Source organism: Salmo salar, unplaced genomic scaffold, assembly GCF_965601325.2.
Source record: "Salmo salar unplaced genomic scaffold, fSalSal1 ptg000417l, whole genome shotgun sequence".
Taxonomy (NCBI): Eukaryota; Metazoa; Chordata; class Actinopteri; order Salmoniformes; family Salmonidae; genus Salmo; species Salmo salar.
Window position 1 is genome coordinate 874,143 of NW_027675382.1, and position 10,858 is coordinate 885,000.

Genomic DNA, 10,858 nt, shown 5'->3' on the forward strand with positions numbered 1-10,858 from the left:
CAAAACCTTTGAAATGCTATTACTTCAATTTCTCAAACATATGACTATTTTACAGCTATTTAAAGACAAGACTCTCGTTAACCTCTATGGGCTAGGTGGGACGCTAGCGTGCCACCCGTGGTGCACTCCATCAACAGCAGGTGCATTTCAAGAGCGGCAAATTTGAATCCAAATAAATGTCAAAATTCAAATTTTTCAAACATACAACTATTTTACACCCTTTGAAAGATAAACATCTCCTTAATCTAACCACGTTTTACGATTTCAAAAAGGTTTTACGGCGAAAGCATAAATTTAGAGTATGTTAGGACAGTACATTTACAAGAGTTGTGTGTAATGTTTTGTCAATTCAAAGACAGGGTCACCAAAACCATAAAACCAGCTAAAATGATGCACTAACCTTTTACAATCTCCATCAGATGACACTCCTAGGACATTATGTTAGACAATGCATGCATTTTTAGTTCTATCAAGTTCATATTTATATCCAAAAACAGCGTTTTACTATGGCATTGATGTTGAGGAAATCGTTTCCCTCCAATAACCGGCAGTCAAGTCAGCGTCACAAATTAAATAATTAAAATTAGAAAACATTGGTAAAATATTATATTGTCATTTAAAGAATTATAGATTTACATCTCTTGAACGCAATCAACTTGCCAGATTTAAAAATAACCTTACTGGGAAATCACACTTTGCAATAATCTGAGCACTGCGCCCAGAAAAATACGCGTTGCGATACAGACTAGACGTCATGTTGGGGAGATCTAAAATCGAAAATACTATGTAAATAATCCATTACCTTTGATTCTCTTCATCAGATGTCACTTCCAGGTATCACAGGTCCATAACGAATGTAGTTTTGTTCAAAAAAGCTCATCATTTATGTCCAAAAATCTCCGTCTTGTTAGCACATGATCTAAGCCAGCCGGACTTCTCGTCATGAACAAGGGGAAAAAATATATTTACGTTCGTTCAAACATGTCAAACGTTGTATAGCATAAATCATTAGGGCCTTTTTTAACCAGAACATGAATAATATTCAAGGTGGACGAATGCATACTCTTTTATAACGTATTGGAACGAGGGTACCCAACATGAACTCGCGCGCCAGGTGTCTAATGGGACATCATCGTTCCATGGCTCTTGTTCGGTCAGATCTCCCTCCAGAAGACTCAAAACACTTTGTAAAGGCTGGTGACATCTAGTGGAAGCAATAGGAAGTGCCAAAATATTCCTCAGCCCCTGTGTTTTTCAATGGGATATTTTTAAAGGCAATACAACACATCAGGTATCCACTTCCTGTCAGAAAATGTCTCAGGGTTTTGCCTGCCAAATGAGTTCTGTTATACTCACAGACACCATTCAAACAGTTTTAGAAAATTTAGGGTGGTTTCTATCCATATGTAATAAGTATATGCATATTCTAGTTACTGGGTAGGAGTGGTAACCAGATTAAATCGGGTATGTTTTTTTATCCAGCCGTGTCAATACTGCCCCCTAGCCCTAACAGGTTAATCTAACCACACTGTCCGATTTCAAAAAGGCTTTACAACGAAAGCAAAACATTAGATTATGTCAGCAGAGTACCAAGCCAGAAATAATCAGACACCCATTTTTCAAGCTAGCATATAATGTCACAAAAACCCAGAAGACAGCTAAATGCAGCACTAACCTTTGATGATCTTCATCAGATGACAACCCTAGGACATTATGTTTTACAATACATGCATGTTTTGTTCAATCAAGTTCATATTTATATCAAAAACCAGCTTTTTACATTAGCATGTGACGTTCAGAACTAGCATACCCCCCGCAAACTTCCGGCGAATTCGCTAACAATTTACTAAATTACTCACGATAAACGTTCACAAAAAGCATAACAATTATTTTAAGAATTATAGATACAGAACTCCTCTATGCACTCGATATGTCCGATTTTAAAATAGCTTTTTGGTGAAAGCACATTTTGCAATATTCTAAGTACATAGCCCAACCATCACGAGCTAGCTATTTAGACACCCGGCAAGTTTAGCACTCACCAATATCAGATTTACTATTATAAAAGTTTGATTACCTTTTGTTGTCTTCGTCAGAATGCACTCCCAGGACTGCTACTTCAATAACAAATGTTGGTTTGGTCCAAAATAATCCATCGTTATATCCGAATAGCGGCGTTTTGTTCGTGCGTAGCAGACACTATCCGAAATGGTAAATCAGGGTCGCGCGCATGGCGCAATTCGTGACCAAAAAAAATCTAAATATTCCATTACCGTACTTCGAAGCATGTCAACCGCTGTTTAAAATCCATTTTTATGCCATTTTTCTCGTAAAAAAGCAATAATATTCCGACCGGGAATGTCCATTTAGCTAAACAGAGGAAAGAAAACAAAGCTTTCGGTCGACGCGGGCACGAGCCTGAGTCTCACAGTACTGTAACCAGCCACTACCCAAACGCGCTACTTTGTTTCAGCCAGAGCCTGCAAAGCCACGATTCAGCGTTTTGCCGCCTTCTGAGAACCTATGGCAGTCGTTGGAAGTGTCACGGGACAGCTAAGATCCTCACTCTTCAATAAACAGAGACAAGAAGAACGACACCTTGTCAGACAGGCCACTTCCTGCATGAAATCTTCTCAGGTTTTTGCCTGACATATGAGTTCTGTTATACTCACAGACACCATTCAAACAATTTTAGAAACTTTAGGGTGTTTTCTATCCAAAGCCAATAATTATATGCATATTCTAGTTACTGGGCAGGAGTAGTAACCAGATTAAATCGGGTAAGTTTTTTATCCAGCCGTGTCAATACTGCCCCCTAGCCCTAACAGGTTAAGAATTATAGATACAGAACTCCTCTATGCACTCGATATGTCCGATTTTAAAATAGCTTTTCGGTGAAAGCACATTTTGCAATATTCTCAGTAGATAGCCCGGCATCACAGGGCTAGCTATTTAGACACCCAGCAAGTTTAGCCTTCACCAAAATCAGATTTACTATTAGAAAAGTTTGATTACCTTTCCTGTTCTTCATCAGAATGCACTCCCAGGACTTCTACTTCAATAACAAATGTTGGTTTGGTCCAAAATAATCCATAGTTATGTTCCAACAGCGGCGTTTTGTTCGTGCGTTCTAGACACTATCCGAATGGTAAATAAGGGTCACGCGCACGGCGCATTTCGTGACAAAAGATTTCTAAATATTTCATTACCGTACTTCGAAGCATGTCAACCGCTGTTTAAAATCAATTTTTATGCCATTTTTCTCGTAAAAAAGCGATAATATTCCGACTGGGAATCTGCAATTAGGTAAACAGACGAAAGAAAATATATCACTGGGTCGACTCGGGCACGCACCTAATTCCTTTGTCCTCTGATCGGCCACTTGGCAAAGGCGATAATGTGTTTCAGCCAGGGGCTGCCTCAATATCGTTCAGCTTTTTCCCAGGCTCTGAGAGCCTATGGGAGCCGTAGGAAGTGTCACGTTACAGCTAAGATCCTGACTCTTCAATAAACAGAGACAAGAAGAACGACCACTTGTCAGACAGGCCACTTCCTGCATGAAACCTTCTCAGGTTTTTGCCTGCCATAGGAGTTCTGTTATACTCACAGACACCATTCAAACAGTTTTAGAAACTTTAGGGTGTTTTCTATCCAAAGCTAATAATTATATGCATATTCTAGTTACTGGGCAGGAGTAGTAACCAGATTAAATCGGATACGTTTTTTATCCGGCCGTGTCAATACTGCCCCCTAGCCCTAACAGGTTAACCTCTATGTGACCGGCGGGACGAATTCGTCCCACCTACGTAACATCCACTGCCAGCCTGTGGCGCGATTTTCAAAATCTTCAAAATCCTATTACTTCAATTTCTCAAACATATGACTATTTTACAGCCATTTAAAGATAAGACTCTCGTTAATCTAACCACACTGTCCGATTTCAAAAAGGCTTTACAACGAAAGCAAAACATTAGATTATGTCAGCAGAGTACCAAGCCAGAAATAATCAGACACCCATTTTTCAAGCCAGCATATAATGTCACCAAAACCCAGAAGACAGCTAAATGCAGCACTCACCTTTGATGATCTTCATCAGATGACAACCCTAGGACATTATGTTATACAATACATGCATGTTTTGTTCAATCAAGTTCATATTTATATCAAAAACCAGCTTTTTACATTAGCATGTGACGTTCAGAACTAGCATACCCCCCGCAAACTTACGGGGAATTCGCTAACATTTTACTAAATTACTCACGATAAACGTTCACAAAAAGCATAACAATTATTTTAAGAATTATAGATACAGACCTCCTCTATGCACTCGATATGTCCGATTTTAAAATAGCTTTTTGGTGAAAGCACATTTTGCAATATTCTAAGTATATAGCCCAGGCATCACGGGCTCGCTATTTAGACACCCGGCAAGTTTAGCACTCACCATAATCATATTTACTATTATAAAAATGTCATTACCTTTTGTTGTCTTCGTCAGAATGCACACCCAGGACGTCTACTTCAATAACAAATGTTGGTTTGGTCCAAAATAATCCATCGTTATATCCGAATAGCGGCGTTTTGTTCGTGCGTTCCAGACACTATCCGAAATAGTAAAGAAGTGTCGCGCGCTTGGCGCAATTCCTGACAATAAAATTCAAAGTATTCAATTGCCGTACGTCGAAGCATGTCAACCGCTGTTTAAAATCAATTTTTACGTCATTTTTCTCGTAGAAAAGCGGTAAAATTCCGACAGGGAATCTCCTTTTCGGCAAACAGAGGAAAAAATCCCAAAGGCGGGGGCGGTCGGGGTCACGCGCATAAGCTAGTGTCTCTTGATGGGCCACTTGAGAAAGGCGATAATGTGTTTCAGCCTGGGGCTGGAATGACGACATTCTCTTTTTTCCCGGGCTATGAGAGCCTATGGACGACGTGGGAAGTGTCACGTTAGAGCAGAGATCCTTAGTAAATGATAGAGATGGCAAAGAAGTTCCAGAAATGGTCAGACAGGCCACTTCCTGTAAAGGAATCTCTCAGGTTTTGACCTGCCATTTGAGTTCTGTTATACTCACAGACACCATTCAAACAGTTTTAGAAAATTTAGGGTGTTTTCTATCCATATGTAATAAGTATATGCATATTCTAGTTACTGAGTAGGAGTGGTAACCAGATTAAATCGGGTATGTTTTTTATCCAGCCGTGTCAATGCTGCCCCCTAGCCCTAACAGGTTAATCATATTATTTCCATTACAATCCACCCTATTGGCTAAATATTTCACATACACATTAACACATCTATTTTTATTGCATTCAGAAATGTCACACAAAATCAAACTAGATCAAAGAAAACGAATACATGTATTTTCATTACATACTTATCAATGACTGTTCTAAGCCTATGTCCAGTCAGGATTAGGATTTTTGCTATGACCTTCATTTAGAGAAACAGTCTTCCTAAACATGGGCTCCTCGTAATTGAATGAATCCTCCACCAGGCTCGGCGGTAGGTATTTGTCATCCCACTGGTCTGAACTTGGAATCGGTCCGTATCTCACCATCTGCTCCATCATCGATCTCTCCAGAGCCCTGGAAATGAGACCTCTCGCACAAGGGACCAAACAACAACCACATAATATCAACACAGTCATACAGGTGAAAGCAGCCCACAACACAGTGATTACAACCTTTTTCCATTTTCCGAACGTACTATCAAACCATCCCGTGAGTGCCGTGTCCACCCCGGAATTTTTGCTAACTCCTGAGCTAAATTGTTTAGACCGACCAGGGCCTTGGTCAATAATCCATCTGGAGCAGTGTTCTCAGGGATGAAAGTACAGCATTCAGATCCGAACATCACACACACACCAGCCTTTTCAGCCAGAAGCATATCCAAAGCTATTCTATTCTGCAATACCATCAAAGTGGTCGCAGCTGTCTGTTCTGCTAACCCTTGAATTGCCTCTCTGGTATAGTTGATGAAACGCTGTTGGTTATAATAAATGCAATTTATCCAATCCACATTTTTATTGAGAGTCGACCACCAAAAAAGACTTGATTCCAATCCAGCCCATATCTGATTCCTAGCTTTAAACTCATCAGGTACCCCCCTTGGAACCCCAATGCTATCAATGTAAATTCTATCGTCAAAGGACCCTGACGGAGCACTCCTCCTCTCTCTTTCACCTGACACTAGGTCTTTGTGTTGTATAAGGGTGAAGGGCATGCCTAACTGTACCAATGCACAAATACCAGTCCATTTTGCAGGCAGGTTTGGCCACAGCTTCATACCTCCACACATTCACCAGACATCCTCTCTCGGCCTTTTTATCTTACTAAAGTCCTCGGAAATCAACCACCCAGTCAGGTCCCTCATTGTCTTGTCAGTTGTAACATTCTCTGTCCTATTGCATGTTCTTACTTCCCCTACGTTCCATCCGTGTGTGTTGTGTCGAGCCACACAATAATAGTCTCCTCCTGCGACTGTGAAAGGGGGAAGTCTGGATCTAATGGGCACATAGGATACAGATAATGCAGATCAGTGCAACTGTCTGGCTTCCTTGCCTTCATGAACAGCTTTACCATACAGGCCATTCCCCTTGGTAAATTAATTCCATGTCCTAACCTCTACTACTCAGAATGGTACCGCAGTGTTGACAATGGTCTGGTCAAGTCCAACATACCATAAGCCTAAATCCTCTTTGTTTATGCTTTTAATGGTCATTCCTATCTTCAAGCAATACTTCCCTTGCTCTGGATTGCAGTCAAAAACACTGGCCTTCACTATACTCCATCTGTTTCTATATTGGGTGTGTGGATTGACATAGCCTTCTCTCTCTGTGTGAGCTATAACCTGATTCCATGAGTTACACCGGGATCTACACAGATATCTTCCCCATGAAGTCCGAGTCCTAGACTGCCAGGAGGTTAGGGACCCCATTTGGTCTGCATAGAACTCTATTGAGATCCTTCCCTACCTCTACTCTCACTTCCTTTTTATCCAGATCGAGTGACCTTTTGTACCTAGGCCATAAAAACTCCTCATCTTCTACACTATGGGTCAAGTTACCACTTTCTGACTTCTCGAGTGGTTCATGGTGTATTAGGAATATGGCTCCCACAATCAGACAGCTCAGACTGACCAGTACCCCTGTAAAGCCCCACCCCCTCCCGGAGAATATATCACTGGCTAGAGGCCAAACCACACTTTCACTTCTATGAACGCACACAGTGAGGATGGGGCGGGTTAGGGAATCTTCGTTAGAGAGGTAACCCCCGAACCTTATTGGTATTCGGTTCTTCTCCTAACTCTGTGATTGTTCGACAGTGTCAGTGTGTCTTACCCTCCCGCAATGTGTGATATGAACCCAGGTTGCTCTTTCAGCTATTCTCACTGCGAAGGCAATTACCAGGAACACTTGGTATGGGCCCTCTCACCGTGGCTGCTTCCAGTTCTTTTCTCCTCAGGGACTGGATCCACACCCAGTCTCCTGGTTGGATTGAGTGAATCATCTTCTCCTGTAATTCACCTGTTGGACACAAAGTCGCGGACATACGGGTTTGGTTAACCATGTGTTCTGTTAATATATCTTCAACTTCTATGTCTACCTGTTCTGGCCTCCCTAACTCTGGCATTCTATATGGTTTACCTGATCAGCTAAAATGTAATCTATTATTTAAAGAGATAGATCCTAGTAAACCAACTACCCTAATCGTGTCCACCCAGTAAGTTGGGACCGCTTCTTCCCATTTAATATACTTATCTATTATAAAAAATGTTTTTTTTTAAGTAGTTCGTTATCCAATAGGCCACAAAGTGTTTCCGAACCTGCTCTACTATCCCCCCTGTTGACACATGGCTAACCTAAGTCTACCGTTATTACGCTTATTCTGGCTAAATATAATAATAATATTATGGCAATTTCACAACCTTGTTGTGTTAACCTGTTAGGGCTAGGGGGCAGCATTGACACGGCTGGATAAAAAACATACCCGATTTAATCTGGTTACCACTCCTACTCAGTAACTAGAATATGCATATACTTATTACATATGGATAGAAAACACCCTAAATTTTCTAAAACTGTTTGAATGGTGTCTGTGAGTATAACAGAACTCAAATGGCAGGTCAAAACCTGAGAGATTCCTTTACAGGAAGTGGCCTGTCTGACCATTTGTTGAACTTCTTTTCCATCTCTATCATTTACTAAGGATCTCTGCTCTAACGTGACACTTCCCACGTCGTCCATAGGCGCTCAGAGCCCGGGAAAAAACAGAATGTCGTCATTCCAGCCCCAGGCTGAAACACATTATCGCCTTTCTCAAGTGGCCCATCAAGAGACACTAGCTTATGCGCGTGACCCCGACCGCCCCCGCCTTTGGGATTTTTTCCTCTGTTTGCCGAAAAGGAGATTCCCTGTCGGAATATTATCGCTTTTCTACGAGAAAAATGTCGTAAAAATTGATTTTAAACAGCGGTTGACATGCTTCGATGTACGGTAATGGAATACTTAGAATTTTATTGTCACGAATTGCGCCAAGCGCGTGACACTTCTTTACTATTTCGGATAGTGTCTGGAACGCACGAACAAAACGCCGCTATTCGGATATAACGATGGATTATTTTGGACCAAACCAACATTTGTTATTGAAGTAGCTGTCCTGGGTGTGTATTCTGACGAAGACAACAAAAGGTAATGACATTTTTATAATAGTAAATATGATTATGGTGAGTGCTAAACTTGCCGGGTGTCTAAATAGCGAGCCCGTGATGCCTGGGCTATGTACTTAGAATATTGCAAAATGTGCTTTCACCAAAAAGCTATTTTAAAATCGGACATATCGAGTGCATAGAGGAGGTCTGTATCTATAATTCTTAAAATAATTGTTAAGCTTTTTGTGAACGTTTATCGTGAGTAATTTAGTCAAATGTTAGCGAATTCCCCGGAAGTTTGCGGGGGGTATGCTAGTTCTGAACGTCACATGCTAATGTAAAAAGCTGGTTTTTGATATAAATATGAACTTGATTGAACAAAACATGCATGTATTGTATAACATAATGTCCTAGGGTTGTCATCTGATGAAGATCATCAAAGGTGAGTGCTGCATTTAGCTGTCTTCTGGGTTTTGGTGACATTATATGCTGGCTTGAAAAATGGGTGTCTGATTATTTCTGGCTTGGTACTCTGCTGACATAATCTAATGTTTTGCTTTCGTTGTAAAGCCTTTTTGAAATCGGACAGTGTGGTTAGATTAACGAGAGTCTTATCTTTAAATGGCTGTAAAATAGTCATATGTTTGAGAAATTGAAGTAATAGGATTTTTAAGGTTTTGAAAATCGCGCCACAGGATAGCCGTGGCTGTTACGTAGGTGGGACGAATTCGTCCCGCCTAGCCTAGAGAGGTTAACCTCTCTGGGCTAGGTGGGACGCTTGCGTCCCACCTACGCAACAGCCAGTCTAATCCTGTGGCGCGATATTCAAATACCTTGGAAATCCTATTACTTCAATTTCTCAAACATATGACTATTTTACACCATTTTAAAGATAAGACTCTCGTTAATCTAACCACACTGTTCGATTTCAAAAAGGCTTTACAACGAAAGCAAAACATTAGATTATACAATACATGCATGTTTTGTTCAATCAAGTTCATATTTATATCAAAAACCAGCTTTTTACATTAGCATGTGACTAGCATGTGACTAGCATTCCCACCGAACTCTGCCGTTGATTTTACTAAATTACTCACGATAAACGTTCACAAAAAGCATAACAATTATTTTAAGAATTATAGATACAGACCTCCTCTATGCACTCGATATGTCCGATTTTAAAATAGCTTTTTGGTGAAAGCACATTTTGCAATATTCTAAGTACATAGCCCAGGCATCACGGGCTAGCTATTTAGACACCCGGCAAGTTTAGCACTCACCATAATCAGATTTACTATTATAAAAGTTTGATTACCTTTTGTTGTCTTCGTCAGAATGCACTCCCAGGACTGCTACTTCAATAACAAATTTTGGTTTGGTCCAAAATAATCCATCGTTATATCCGAATAGCGGCGTTTTGTTCGTGCGTTCCAGACACTATCCGAAATGGTAGTGCATGGCGCAATTCGTGACCCAAAAATTCTAAATATTCCATTACCGTACTTCGAAGCATGTCAACCGCTGTTTAAAATCAATTTTTACGCCATTTTTCTCGTAGGAAAGCGATAATATTCCGACCGGGAATCTCCTTTTCGGCAAACACAGGAAAAAATCACAAAGGCGGGGGCGGTCCGGTCACGCGCCTAAGCCCAGTGTCTCTTGATCGGCCACTTGAGAAAGGCGATAATGTGTTTCAGCCTGGGGCTGGGATGACGACATTCAGTTTTTTCCCGGGCTCTGAGCGCCTATGGACGATGTAGGAAGTGTCACGTTAGAGCAGAGATCCTTAGTAAAAGATAGAGATGGAAAAGAAGTTCAAGAAATGGTCAGACAGGCCACTTCCTGTAAAGGAATCTCTCAGGTTTTGACCTGCCATTTGAGTTCTGTTATACTCACAGACACCATTCAAACAGTTTTAGAAACTTTAGGGTGTTTTCTATCCATATGTAATAAGTATATGCATATTCTAGTTACTGGGTAGGAGTGGTAACCAGATTAAATCGGGTATGTTTTTTATCCAGCTGTGTCAATACTGCCCCCTAGCCCTAACAGGTTAAGTTCGTTCAAACATGTCAAACGTTGTATAACATAAATCTTTAGGGGCTTTTTCATCCAGGGCTTCAATAATATTCCATTGGGACGGTTGCATTGTCTTTCAAAACGTTTCAAAAAGGGAGAGTACCCATGGGCGCCGACGTCACAATGGTA

At 40.8% G+C, this 10,858-nt stretch overlaps 1 protein-coding gene across 1 annotated transcript in view; it reads left to right on the top strand.

Moving 5' to 3' along the window:
• Nucleotides 1-10,858, top strand: part of LOC123733417 (uncharacterized) — a 522,315-nt gene that overhangs the window by 510,622 nt on the left and 835 nt on the right. The window lies entirely within an intron of this gene.